We start from the raw sequence: 15,477 nt of genomic DNA, 5'->3' as shown, positions 1-15,477 counted from the left end.
TCATGAGTTAGTTTAGCAGTTTGGTTAAAATATAAAGTGTTTCATGTCTGTCTTGTTATACATTTATTAATGCCATATGGTCGATCATCTGTGTGGCTGTCTTCCTAACTGGTTTCAGAGAGCAGAAAGTGAAAACACATTTGCTTTATAACAATATAGAAAATAAATATTTCCCACTATAAATAGGTATAAACATGATTATTTGTCAACAAAATATATTTCATCATTTTATAAAAATCTATACAAAATATTTAATATACAAAATATACTAGAATTATACTAAAATATACTGCAATATATACTTTTTTAAAATTTTAAGCCAAAGATGTAGTCTATTTAATTCAGAAGAATTTTTTATTGAAATAGAAAAAAGGCATAAAATTATAAGATCTAAGAGCTGGAAGTTCCTATAAAATTATCTTCTCCAATCGTTTCATTTTATAGATAGGGAGGATAATGCCTGTTTTTTAAAAATTCAATATCCCTTCTAGGGTGAATGATTTGAGAAATGGTTGATATCTCTCCGAAGGCCATTGCACTTCAGAGTTTTAGATTTAACGTGACATTTCACACAAAACAGAAGTGTTGATTATGTAATAAGTAAAGCATATTGCAATATAATTGTTCTACATGAGTTGTGAGTGCCCATTAAGAATGACTTTGGTAAAATAGATGTCATAATTGTGCTCATTAAGCAATCTGAATGTTCATCTGTGGGTGACTGATTATTTTCTTTCAAAACAATACTGAAGATATATTAGGAAAAAAAAATTGAAAGCTTCCACATTGTTCACCTGGATAATAGCCAGACTTACACGGGATGGTTTGTGTGCAACCTCCAAAAACAAGTTAATTAAGTAGTGCAGTGTTTATTGAATAAAACAGAACTAAAAAGCAGTGATTAAAAATACTTAAGCTGATTCAGAATAGGTTGTTTTATATAGTGAACACTTCTGCACTCATTCTTTGTCAACCAATGCAAGTGTATGTATATGTATTTTAATTGACTTTATATCCCAATACAGAATTAGATAAGCACTTGGGCCCCATGATCATGGGTATATGTGTTTTTGTAATTTGTTTTATAATGACAGATACTGGATCACATCATACTTGTGTCTGAAATGCAGTTGAAAAGATATCTGTAAGATGAATCATCTTTTTTGTGTTCAGGGAGCTAAGATGATACAAAATATTGTATGTCCCAAGCACGTGTGCTTTCATATACCTAACCATGATAATATCAATTCTAGAGTGGTAAACAAGGCCATATAAAATATGAAAATAATTCGTATACATCTTTGGGAGAAAATGAGTTGTTCAGAGAATTAGTTCAAAACAGCCCATTAATGAACTCTAATCCAAATACAGGCATGCCTCATTTTATTGTCCTTCACAGATATATGTTTTTTTACAAACTGAAGGTTTGTATGCTCAGCAAGTCCATTAGAGACATTTTTCCAACAACATTTGCTCATTTTGTGTCTCTGTGTAACATTTTGGTAATCCTTATAATATTTCAAACTTTTTTTCCTTTCAAGTTTTTATTTAAACTCTAGTCAGTTAACATATATGGTAAAATTGGTTTCAGGTGTAGAATTTAGTGATTCATCACTTGCATATAACACCCAGTGCTCATTACAACAAGTGCCCTCCTTAATACCCATCACCAATCTAACCCATCCCCCACCCACCTTTCTCCATCAACCCTCAGTTTGTTCTCTATAGCGAAGAGTCTCTTATGGTTTACTTCCCTCTCTTTCTTTTTTTATTTTTCTCCCCTTCTCCTCTGTTCATCTGTTTTGTTTCTTAAATTCCATATATGAGTGAAATCATACGGTATTTGTCTTTCTCTGACATTTTGCTTAGCATAATACACTCTAGCTCCATCCACATCATTGCAAATGGCAGGATTTCATTCTTTTTGATGGCTGAATACTATATATATATATATAGAGAGAGAGAGAGATTTGATATAGATATAGATAGATATAGATATCTTCTTTATTATTTCAAACTTTTTAATTATTATTATATTTGTTATGATAATCTGTGATCAGTGATATTTTATGTTACTGTTTTAATTGTTTTGGAATGCACAAACTGTGCCCATATAAGACAGCGGACTTAATGGATAATTGTGTGTTCTGACTGCTCCACTGCCCAGCCATTCTCCCATCTCTCTCCCTCTTCTTGGGCCTCCCTATTCCCTGAGACACAGCAGTATTGAAATTAGGCCAACCAATAGCTCTACAATAGCCTCTAAGTATGTACACTTGTAAGTGAAAGGAAGAGTCACACATCTCTTACTTTCAATCAAAAGCTAGAAATGATTAATTTCAAGTGAGGAAGACACGTTGAAGGTTAAGATAGGCCAAAAGATGGCCTCTTGTGCTAAAGAGTTAGCCAAGTAGTGAATGCAAAGGACAAGTTCATGAAGGAAATTTAAAGTGCTACACTAGTGAACACATGAATGATAAGAAAGCAAAACAGCTTTCTTGGTAATCCAGAGAAAATTTTAGTGGTCTGGATAGAAGAGCAAACCAGCCACCACATTCCCTTAAACCAAAGCCTAATCTGAAGTAAGATCCTAACTCTCTTCAATTCTGTGAAGGCTGAGAGAGGTGAGGAGGCTGATGTAGAAAAGTTTGAAGCTAGTAGAAGTGGCTCATGAGGTTTAAGGGAAGAAGCCATCTCCATAACATATAAGTGCAAGGTAAAGGAAGCAGCAAGTGCTGATGTAGAAGCTGCACAAAGTTATCCAGAAGATCTAGCTAAAATAATAAATTCAACTGGCTACACTAACAACAGATTTTCAATGTAGATGAAACAACAGCCTTCTATTGGAAGAAGATGCCATCTAAGACCTTCTTAGTAAGAGAAATCTGTCTGACTCAAAGCTTCAAAGGACAGGCTGACTCTCTTGTTAGAGTTGAATGCATCTGGTGACTTTAAGTTGAAGCCAATACTCATTTACCATTCCAAAAGTCCTGTGGTCCTTACAAATTATGCTAAATCTACACTGCCTACGTTCTATAAATGAAACAACAAAGCCTGGATGAAGGCACATCTATTTACAACATATTTTAAGCCCACTGTTGAGACCTACTGCTCAAAAAAGATTCTTTTCAAAATATTACTGTTCATTGACAATGCACCTGGTTTCCCAAGCATTCTGATGGAGATATGCAATAAGATTAATGTTGTGTTCATGCCTGCTAATACAACATCCGTTCTGCAGTCCATGGATCAAGGAGTAATTTTGACTTTCAAACCTTATTATTTTAGAATTACAATTTTTTTTTTTTTTTTACACAGGCAGGTGAAAAATTTTATTTCACAGTTGTCTTTAAAACCACAAAGACACTATGTTCCTCATATAAAAACATCAGTACAGATACCTATACTTTCTAGAAAATGATTATATAGACCCTCTCAAAGAAAAATGCACACCATTATATGGTTTCAGACAAGTTGCTAAGGAAAAACACATCTGGACTGATTCCTAAGTGTAGATTATTGTCATCAGTACATGTTCCTGCATTCTTACAGATTTGATAATAAACGTATAGACTGGCTTGTAACTTAATGTTCCATCAGTTCATCAACCTTTTCTGCAGGTTCATCAGCAGGTTGAGCAGGCTGTGCCTTTCTCTGTGGTCTTTCTTCAAGACCTTCCAGGAATGGAGATACATCATCATCATCATCATAAATCATAAACTCCAAGTCTCTACCAATAATTCCAATGGAAACATTCATTGTAGTTAGGTCCTGTTCTGCAGGAAGTGTCTCTCGTAAGGCATGAAGACCATGTTTAACCAGTTCATTCAAATTGCACTCCATAAACCCAGACATATGTCTCTCCAAGTAAGTACGAGCTGACTGAGAATGGGCTCCAATGGACATGGCTCTATAGTCAAAATAGTTGGCAGATGGACAGGTTTGGAAAATGTGAGGGCCCATATCATCATAACCAGCAATAAGCAGCCCAACACCATATGGTCCCAGGCATATCGTTCTGTTGGTATCTGGGCCTTGTTTCCAATTAGAGATACAAGACGAGACACAGGAAGAGGTCTGTCAAATACAAATCTGAAATCCAAGCACTCTTGGCACATAAAATTACATAACAGTCTAGCATCAGCAGTAAGTCCTGCAATTGAGATACCAATATGGTTGTCAACATGGAGAATTTCTTCTGATGAGCTGCAAGCTCTGACTATGCTCTCTTCAGTGCAACCAACACTGCATGAGTTTTTGATTTCAGACCAACTGTGGCTGAACCTTGCTTGACAGCTTCCCTTGCATACACAATTTGATGAATCCTGCCCTGAGGGCTCCAAACAGTGACACCATTATCATACTGGTTGCAAAACATGGTCCTGGCGTGGGTCTGGCTGCGGCCTCCTGCAGAGGTGCGGGTTCAGGAGGGTTGCCGAAACTACCACTCGGGGATCTCTAGAATTACATTTTATAATTCTATAGCTTTCATAGATAGTGATTCCTCTGATGGATCTGGGCAAAGCAAAAGGAAAACCTTCTCAAAAGAGTTCACCATTCTAGATGCCATTAAGAATAATTATGATTCATGAAGAAATCAAAATATTAATGTAAAAAGGAGTTTGAAAGAAAAGAAGTTGATTCCAGCACTTATGGATGACTTTGGACTTTGAAGGGATTCAAGACCTCAGTGGACAAAGTAACTGCAGATGTGGTGGAAAGAGCAAGAGAACTAGAATTAGAAGAGGACTCTGAAGATGGGACTGAATTGCTGACATCTAATGATAAAATTTGAAAGGATGAGGAGTTGCTTCTAATGGATGAGCAAAGAAAGTGGTTTAAAAGTGGTTTCTTGAGATGGAATCTACTCCTGGTAAGATGTTGTGAAGATGGTTGAAATAACAAGAAGTATTTAGAATATTATATAAACTTAGTTTATAAAGCAGCAGCAGGGTATGAGAGGATTGACTCCAATTTTGAAAGAAGTTCTGCTGTGGGTAAAATGCTATTAAACAACATTGCTTGCTACAGATAAATTGTTCCTGAAAGGAGGAGTCAGTCGATGCAGCTAAGTTCATTATTTTAAGAAATTGCTCGGTCCCTTGGGTGGCTCAGTTGGTTAAACACCTGACTCTTGATTTCAGCTCAGGTCATGATCTTAGGGTCATGGGATCGAGCTCTGTGTTGGGCTCCATGCTAGGAGTGGAACTTGCTTAAGATTCTCTCTCTCCCCCTCCCTTAGCCCCTCCCTCCATCATACTCTCTCTCTCTGTCACTCTTTAAACAAACAAACAAAAAAACAAAAAGAAATTGCCAATCATCCCAACCTTCAGCAACCACCACCCTGATCAGTCAGCAGCCATCAATATTGAGGCAAAGACCCTCCATCAGCAAAAAGATTACCCCATGCTGAAAGCTCGGATGATGGTTAGCACTTACTAGCAATAGAGTATTTTTTAAGGTACATACACTTTTTTAGACATAATGCTATTACACATTTAATAGACTACAGCATAGTGTAACATAACTTTTATATGCACTGGGAAACCAAAAAAATTAGTTTTTCTCACTTTATTGCCATATTCACTCTGTTGTCGTGGTCTGAAAGCAAACCTGCAATATCTCGAGGTATATCTGTACTTATAAATATGTCATTCTGAATTGCCACCACAAACAAAATGCATTTTCTCAGTTGTCACACCAGAGATGTGATGCATAACATCTTGTCAGTTAACAATTGTTCTGTTTGGCACTATGAATATTTAGGATGCTCCACACTGTCTCTTATTTATGTGCCCATTCACACCCAAGATGTTCAGAGGTTCTTTAGTCACTGGAGGTCATTAGCCCTAACTTACCACCTCACTGTCATGGTGTCAGTTGGCCAAGTTTTCACAGATATGGCACGGGCTGCAGTGATTTTGCTTTCTTGTTTTTCAAATAAAATTCCATAATATTTTCGTTGGTGATATAGATAATTAGAAGAATTCATGGAGAGCTTTAGTTGTCTCTTCCATCAGAAATGCCAGAGGTAATGTTTAATTCTTGCTACTCATAGTCCTTACTATCCGGAACTTTACTTGGAACTCTCCCTTGGCTGCTCTGGTCACAGCTAACTTTGGAATAATAAAATATGGAGACAAGTTTGTTTTTGTTTTAGTTTTTGTCATCTTTATCCCCACCTGACTGATTTCAGAGGACAAATAAGGCATCACACTGGCATAAGAACAGTGGTTCAGAAAAGTGAGAGAAGCATATTATAAATATTCTGAGTTGTACAAAGTAATGCAATTGAAATGACTGACTGGTTCTTTTTTGAGTACCTCTGCATTCCACAAACCAGTCAAAGGTCTAAATCCATACACATTGCTGAAAAGTGAAAATGTGGTTCAGGCATCTGTATAGTTCAGATTGTATTGAACACTTTAATTATATACCTGATATATTTATATATTACTATAAACCCAATATTTATACTGTTAAACTGAAAGAAGAGAGATAAAAAGACCCAAGCTGAGACATTAATTTTTATTTAAGCATCCGATAAGTGAGGATTACTCTGGTAAAGGTGAAAGACCCTTCAACGCAGAGTTTGAAATACCTGTTTCTGTCATTATACACTAATTGGAATTATAACTATTTTCTTTGACACCTTTCAGAAGCCTCTAAGGTGGTTTTAATGAAAGTCCCTTGTGAAAGTAATGATGTTATATTTTTACCTTGAAACTTATACCAAACAGATATTTCAGATTATCTTTGAGAAGAAGCATATCTGTCTTATATACATTTCTTATATAAAGACAGAAAAGTAAGTACATATTCTACTGAGGTCAGAAAGTAAATTTTAATGTAAGGATTTCTATTAACTCTGTATGACATTCTGTAAACAAATCCCAATGAAATTAGACTTGTTTTTTAGACTATGGTAATGTAATCCAATGGGATTATTTCTATCTTGGAGTAAGTCTTCAGAACAACTCAAAATTACTATGAGTAAAATAAAGCTTATGTTCTAAGTGCTTCAATTGAGCAGTTAGAGTGTATCCTCTGGGATAGATAGGTCATTTGTTGTTTCTATCATTAAATGATAGACCATAAGTGTTCCTTTGTACATGCCATTCTCCTCTGCATCCTAATATCAGCTGGTGGTGTGGAATATACATACTACAGAACCAAGATGGGAATCTAATTTGGTTGAGATGAGGGTGTATGTCATATAGAACAGCCAGAGTGACATCTCAGAGGCTTTCCTTCCCAGGCTGTATCTGGAGTTCCTAAGGTGCTATGTTTCTGAATTCTGCATAGTACATAGACCTAATTGGGTGGATATTTCAATAGATGCGTTTCAACAACTGAATATTGATTAGCTGGTTATTACCTTTGGTGTCCTTAGACATCTCACAATTTTCAGACCATTATCTTTAAAATGAGCTTGGAATGTGCTTTTATATTCCACTCTAGCTCAAATACTCTCTGATCACCAAGATTCCAGATGGAGACATATTAGCTCCTCCCTTTTACTTAAATTAGAAAACAGATGATATAAATTATCGTGCATCAAATTTACTACAGAACTGGATGAAAACACATAGGATTTTATTTGTTGAATATTTAATTATGTAAATGCGTACATGCATATATCTGCATATAAGTGTATAGGTTATATTATGTATAATGAATTACATATTAACATGATATATATTATCTATTATATCTTATACATGGTGAATGAACTGAGAAAAGTGTATCTCTCCATAAGAGAGCCTTTATACTAACATTTATTACACAACCATTCATCTACATCAGGGGTTGGCAAACATTTTCCAGAAAGGGCCAGATAGTAAATATTTTAGGCTCTGCAGGCTACATGGTCTCAATCCTTACTACTCAGCTTTGTTACTATAGGACCCAAGTACTCATAGACAATACATAAGTGGATGAGTGTGGCTGTGTTTCAATAAAGTTGTATTTACAAAAACTGGTGGTAGGCTGAATTTGGCTTTTATGCCAAAGCTTGTCCTGATCTAGGTTATGTGGAAAAAACTGTGAATATATTCACAATCTAATGAAATATGTTCATTGCTATTGTGGCTTCATTTCTACCATGCAAACAATGTCTAGAAAGATGACTAGTTTATTAGATGATGTTAATATTATTTTCCTTTCAATAGATTAAAAAAATCAAGAAATTCTAACACAAGTATCTATGTAATTTATTATTATTCTAAACTCCAGTGAGCAAATTATATTAAATTGAAGTCATATCATATGATTTAGACCTGCACCATCCCAGACAATAGCTTCTAGACAAACATGACTGTATATATTGAAACTAATATAATCAAAAATTCAGGGTCATAGTTATAAAGATATATTTCAAATGCTCAATAGCCACATGTTTCTAGGTTACCACATTGGATAGCATAGAGAACATGTCCATTATTGCAGAAAGTTCTATTGGACAGTGCTGATACTGGACCAAAATCACATATTCAACCATTATAGATAAAAAAGGCAAACATCTTCATAGAAATGATAGAAGTAAATTGTGCCAGAAGGAAATAAATTCTAAACTTTCAGAATCTATAATTATTAAGTTTCAAACCCTCAAATATTTCCATTTATACTATTACCACAGAAATTTCCTTGAGATGTGTGTCATGCCCTCATATATTTAAAAAGAAATTCCAGTTCAGGGTCTAAGATGTAAATGCCATCTGTTGAAGTTACTCAACCAAAGTGCTGAAGGCTACCAAATTGCTTCTTGTTGACTCCTACTACTCAGAACTTATTAAATAATTTTAAGCAAATTTAATTCTAAAATCTGAGCTTGCATGTACCCAAAAGGGTTTTCTGTAAGCCTTTCTCTCTGTGTGTGTGTGTGTGTGTGTGTGTGTCTGTGTGTATTTATTTATTTATATAAATTGTATTACTTTGTTACTGATCATCCTCTATGAACTCACTCCCAGCACAGGGCATTAAAAATAATTTCATTTGTATTTGAAAAATGAAGGGCCCAAAGAAATTTGAATCAAGACACATTTTAGCTTATAAAAGGCTTTTATTCCTTTATGAGTTCTCATTACTGAAACATTTTAGAAATCTCAGAAAAATATTGAGATTCTCAAGGAAAGTATACAGAACAGGTTTTAATTTTTTAATCTAGTCAAGGGAAACAGCCTTGAATCAATTATCCACAGTTTTCAACGTATGATCAAGGATTTTGACAATATTTAGATGTTGAATTGCCAGGCTATTAGCAACCAAGAAATTTGATTAGACATCCATATTAATAAACACCTGTCATAATAGCATAACAGATGTTCTAGAAGCATGGCTAACCCAAAATGTAAATTTAAAACTTTGGTCATATTCCTCTACAATGTGATGCCTAAATTAAATTTCATTACTTTACTCTATTTGTTTTACTAAAACTCAACTGCTAAAATAATTTTGCTCAATAAAAAAGTGTTTTTTATTTTAAATGATTAAAAGATCTCTGAAATCAAAGCCTATTGCCCAAATATTTGAAATTATTGGTTAAAAGTACATTAATGATGTGGTGTGTGTGTGTGTTTGTATTTATATATATGTATATATGTGTGTATGTGTGTATATATATTGGACCAATTATTTTAAATTTGTGATCATTGAGAACATGTAATTTTAATTGATAATCACATATGTAAGTCACTCAATTTTTGACAAAGGTTTATTTATTTATTGAACAATGATCCACTCAATACAATGGTTTCTATAATGTAGTAAACTCTTGAAACTAATACATTCTCTTCCCCTAGGAGCATATTCCATGAAAGCAGTATAGAGAAATATCATGTGTAAAGAAATATTTATTATTTGAATAAATTTAATAAATAAGCAATGTGTATTATCAAAGAAATAAATGTGTGTATAAAACCAAAAATAAGTATGAACTGCGCTGAGGGCGTGTTTTATTATACAAATGTGCTTACTTTTCTCAGTACAACTCCAAATATGGAACATTTCTTATGCAAACTTATATGATATTTAGGCAAGTATCAATCTAAGGGAGTGTGTACTAGTTAACTATGCCAGATTATTAAGTATTTGTCTCAAGAAATTCCAACATCATATGCAAGTACTAACTGCATTCATGTATTTCTATAGGAACTTGAAGTCTAACCCATTTTAAAGTAGTGTTTTTGAGTGGTGGCTTCTTCACTCCACCCCCCAAAATGGTAGCAAATTGGCATCTAGTTCCTACTGGTAAGAGCATCAGTTCTTACAGAAACTAGTTATAAATGGAGTAGTAGGAAAATCCAAGGATAGTGGTTAAAATAAACATCTGAGGGAGCAATGTTATGGGTGCCACACAAGAATGACAGTCTGAAAGTTGTCTGTAAGGAGATAAGACTTTTACAGAGAACTGAGTTATATGTATATTTTCAGGTGATGGTAAATTAACCATAATGAATATTTCAAAATTGCTTAATTTACACCTATTTCCATTTATTAACTGACTTATTTTTATTCATAATCATGGTTAGATGATAAAATATCTAGTTCTGTGTTGAAGTTCAAATATCATCTTACAATAAATTTAGTTCAAACTGAAGGTTGAAATACAAATGGTAGGGTTTCTCTTCCTCCTCCTCTTTTCTCTCACTACCCTTCCATGAAGCTACCCAGACCTCCACAGCCTATATTGTGCAGCTTTTGTTCTTCACAGAAACTTGGCCTTAAGTCTTTCAAAATTTCCCCCTTTATTAATTGCTGTTTGTTGCTGAGATTACCTGAGAGGGCTCAGTTTGTTCTCTGAAACTTTGATGTTGTCTTCTCTTTGTAGAGCAGGTGAATTTCCATAAGAACACTGGGTCACATGAGCTTTCCCATGTGACCAAATCTTGACTGTAGCATCAGGTGTTTTCTCCTTATCTCTTTTCTTCCTCCCTTGTTTGGATCAATACAGCAAGCTTATTAGTTGCTACTTTTTTTTCTTCTTCCTCTTGGCTTGTTCATTCTGTTAATTTTTTAAATGTCCTTTTTCTTCCTCAGTATTCTAGACTGTATTTTTCAGAAAATACAATGGCGTCTTAACAAACATGCCAAATACCTGAATCTAACCCTTCATTCTCACAGGAGATGCTTTCTGTGTTGCTCCAGAGGACAGAGTTAGAACCACTGTGAAGAATTCAGGAGATCTTTGTTCAATTTAAAGAAATAACTAGCAGTTAAAGCTGTCAAGCTAAAAACAAAAAAACAAACCAAAACAAAACAAAAACCTATCCCAAGGAGTTACAAGTCCCCAGTCTGGAAATATGCCAGCAGAAATTAGAGAACTATTAGTCATGGAGGTTGGAGAAATTATTTCCACAGTTGAGAGAACCTAGGCTAATTGGTCATCAAGTTCCTGTTCAACTATCAGTTTCTATAATTGTATAGTTCAAAGGCATTTGTGATTATAAAGTATCATGATTCACGTCCACTCTGATTAGCTGTTTCTCATTCACTTATCTCATTTTACTTACTTTTATCCTTTAATATCATTATATATGGTTTATAGTACTTATTCAAGGAAGAAATTAGTTCCTTTGGAAATAGTCTGTGGATCACTTTCACAACTCCAGCTGGTCTCTAGGATGTAAGACCTATATTTTTTTTCTTACTCACACTCAACTAATGTTATTATATGGCTTCACCTGTCAATCCCAAACTTGGTACAGACATTAATTATTTTCTCCTTCAACCAATATTCTCTGTCCCAACCAGGTATTTTATGATATTACTCGGTTTTCATCTTGCTATTATTAACATCTGAAACTGTCTTATTATTTATTTTATATGTTTATTTGCCTCTCAACTTCACTGGGTGTATATATATATATCAGTCATATATATATATATATCTGATAATCTGTCATTCTTATACTTCAGGTTTGTTAGTATATCAAATTCAACACATATCAAAATCAATAATCTGTGGGAAAGTGGTTTTTTGTTTGTAAAATATCATACAACTGAAACTTACTGTTATGGGTAACATTAAAACATCTATGAAACGAAGGGTCTGTAATCTGTTTTATCCACAAGTAAGACTAACAAGTATCTCCAGTTTTAACTAGCAGCAGAATGGGGAGAAGAAAAAAAAAGAGAAGAGGCAAAGAATAAGAGAGAAAACAACAAAAAGAGGGAGAAAAATAAGATAAAACATACAAGGTGAGATTGCGCAGAGAAGGTATGACCAAGAGGGAAGCAGAGAGGAGGGGGTAGAACCAAGAGAGAAAATGATTATATCTGATAGGGATTTGAGAGTGGCACCCATGGTGACCAGGTAGGCTAAGATCTCTAAACTGGGGCTTCATCCATTTCCAAGCAATAGGCTGTTTGAGGTCAGAGATGAGGCAGAATGTGTGTTTCAATCCAACACAAGATTAGCCAAGATGAAGTGTCATTCCATGGAAAAGGGTGAGTTCCATTGCCAGAGACAATATATCATGTACTTGTTCATTGTTAAAATCAAAACTGCAGCAGGAATATATGAGCATGCTTACCAAGAATCTCTTCTCATGTGGTTGATATGGAACTTTGATTCCAAGAGCAAGACTGTGGCAAGAGGCTTCTGTCTAGTAGTGGGGTATGGACTTCTGAATCCTTAGTATAAGCTACAGTGCACATGATTTGACTTCCCTTTACTTTTGTTCAACTTGGCCCAGCAGAAACCTCTGCACTTCTCTCAGTCTGGCCTGGCCCACCTTCCCATAGTTAGTTATGTGCATGGCTTAATGACGGGAACATAACCTTTGAAAAGAAAATGAAATCATTAATCTCACTTTGGTGCTCCTCGGGGGCTGAATGTGTGCAAAACTATAAAGGATGTCCAAGCTGAACTCTCAGAAGACAGAGCAGAACCTCCAATTCCCAGCCCTTCAAGTATTTGCCATGTTTCTAGAAATAGCATCTATTTTTAAAAATAAGTAGTCCTTTTGTTCCTTGGACTTTTTTTCTTAATTGTAATGTTTCTGGCTTTCAATTTGAATTCATCTTTCACCTTTAGTTCTTTGCTGCTCTAAAAAGCACCTAAAAATAATTCCTGTTGTCTTTACTATAGCATCTGTGCTTACAGGGATAAACTGTTTTTGGTTCTTTAACTTACATTATGCTTCCTTCTCTTATACCCAATAAAGTTAGGAATAATAAAAACATGTTCTTTTTTTTTTTAAAGATTTTATTTATTTATTTATTTGAGAGAGAGAGAGAGCATGAGATGGGGGAGGGTCAGAGGGAGAAGCAGACCCCCCTGCTGAGCAGGGAGCCCGATGCAGGACTCGATCCCGGGACTCCAGGATCATGACCTGAGCCGAAGGCAGTCGCTTAACCAACTGAGCCACCCAGGCGCCCCAATAAAAACATGTTCTTATGGTCACTTATAATTCTATTCAGAACTAATTTAGAAAAGGAGAAGGAAGATGTATTATACATGAGTATATGTAAGATATATATGTGCATCTTTAAAAATTTTAGATAAAGTAGTGTCTCAGGATAATCATTCATTGCCTCCTTTCAGATGCTAAAGGTGATTATCCGTTGTGAATTTGACATTTATTTTGAACCTTTAAAATAAATATACTCTTATTTATAGTTCTTCTCTTTCATGCCTTCTGGCAATCTATTATTTGATATACCTAATAGAGGCAAGAATACAAAATAAACTTCATGGGTTTGTATTCTTTTCTTTGCAACTGGGATAAGAGAATTGATTAACTTATCTCTTGAAATATTTATTTTTGAAAGAACTATACGTAAGTCCATGGCTTGTCTCCCTACTGCTTTCTCTGCCTCCAGATGTTCTGGGAAACCCAAGTATGAATTATCGATGGACCATTCCCCAATAAGCTTAGAGTCTTAGTTCAAGAGTTAAGACATGCATATACATAACTCTAAGGCAGGAAGGGATGACAATATCAAGAGAGGTACTGTATGATGGCAGAAATGTCAGGGGGACTAAATATATATATTTCCTGCTTTAGACAACTGGAAAGACTATCTGGAAAAGATAACATTTGAGCTATGTGTTTAAATGGTAATCTCTAAAGTGGAGCTGTTAGCTATTCTGTTGGAGAGTGGAAAGAAAACATTTGAAATTTTATTTATGTTTGTTATCAGAAATATTAAGAATTGTATTCTTAAGACTATTTTATACATGATTGATGCTGATACTCTCCTTTACTACATATTGCAGACAAGAGAGTTCTACAGCTTAGAAGGATTGATTATGATATCTTCACTTGTTCAGTAGTTTTCAACATATCACACTTAATGTGTACCCAGTTAACTGGATTTATGAATTATGCTATCTAGTTTTAACTAAGCTAACCTTCATTAAATTGGATCTGTTTTTAAATTTTTAGAAAAAAAAATGGATTGAGGATAATTAAAAGGGAAATATTTCCAAAGAACAAGATATCAGAGTTGACAATTCTCTTTATTCCGAAGAGGAGATACTGGTCAGCCCCATTACAAAGCTAAAAATCAATGATGAATTAATAAAAAATTGACAGGAACTGGGCCAATAAAATTAGTTATCACAAAGACTGCTTGAAGAATGGATTTACACTCTCTAACACTCATGTTAAATTTCTCCTTAAGGGTATATTGTGTCTTGAGATTGTTTTTAATGCCATTATCATTAACAAGAAATTTAAAATGGTTTTTCATCTTTAATTGATCTCTTTATAATTTCTATTTCTATATATCTTTTATAATATGCATAATTTATTAGCACACATGTAACATAAGTAAATATATATAGAGAGAGGAGATGAAGATAAAATATGTGTTATCTCATCCTATGCTTGACAGAGCAGGCTGAATAAAGGCCCCAAAACAATGTATTTGGCTAAAACTATGAATGTTTTGCTATTCAAAGCACCAAAAGTTCAATGTAAAGAGGGGATGTCTTAAGAATGCCAGCTCCTGGCATAAGCAAAACTATAAAGGATGTCCAAGCTGAACTCTCAGAAGACAGAGCAGAACCTCCAATTCCCAGCCATGGAACAGTCACAATCTTAATGACTTTAGCCTCTGGGAAAATGTAATTTTTTTCCCATTGGGGGAAAAACTTTATTCAGCCCCAGACTGCAAGCCATAGAAATGAATTCTGTGAGCTTCCTCTTGAGAGTGACAAATTTGGATTTTATTCAGAGTAAACATCTTATCCTATGGCCGTTGATGTTCTGGTTTCCTATTATTTTCTTCCCAGATACGCACCCCCCCTTAATTGAAGACCCAGTATCTCACATTTTTCAATATTTTCAAAAAGTAAAAAATAAAAAAAACATGGGGGTTTAGGGAGGAGCTCTAGGCAGGAGAGAAAGGCAGCTATCTCAGTCAAGTTCAATATGCTTGCATGCCATCATTAAAGTTTTCAGAAGAATTTCAGGAAACCTTTGAGGCCTATTTTCAGAAAGAGAACAGGCAGGCCTTGAATGAAACAGA

The 15,477-nt window shown here is 34.7% G+C and overlaps 1 protein-coding gene and 1 pseudogene across 1 annotated transcript in view; one reads left to right on the top strand and one right to left on the bottom strand.

Annotated features, from left to right (window-relative positions):
* Positions 1–15,477, top strand: part of LOC118017833 (catenin alpha-3-like) — a 1,833,615-nt gene that overhangs the window by 1,724,309 nt on the left and 93,829 nt on the right. The window lies entirely within an intron of this gene.
* Positions 3,586–4,447, bottom strand: LOC118017839 (annotated as a pseudogene).

Source organism: Mirounga leonina, unplaced genomic scaffold (genome assembly GCF_011800145.1).
Source record: "Mirounga leonina isolate KUSES-001 unplaced genomic scaffold, KU_Mleo_1.0 Mir_106, whole genome shotgun sequence".
Lineage (NCBI taxonomy): Eukaryota > Metazoa > Chordata > Mammalia > Carnivora > Phocidae > Mirounga > Mirounga leonina.
This window is presented reverse-complemented; position numbering and strand designations above follow the sequence as displayed.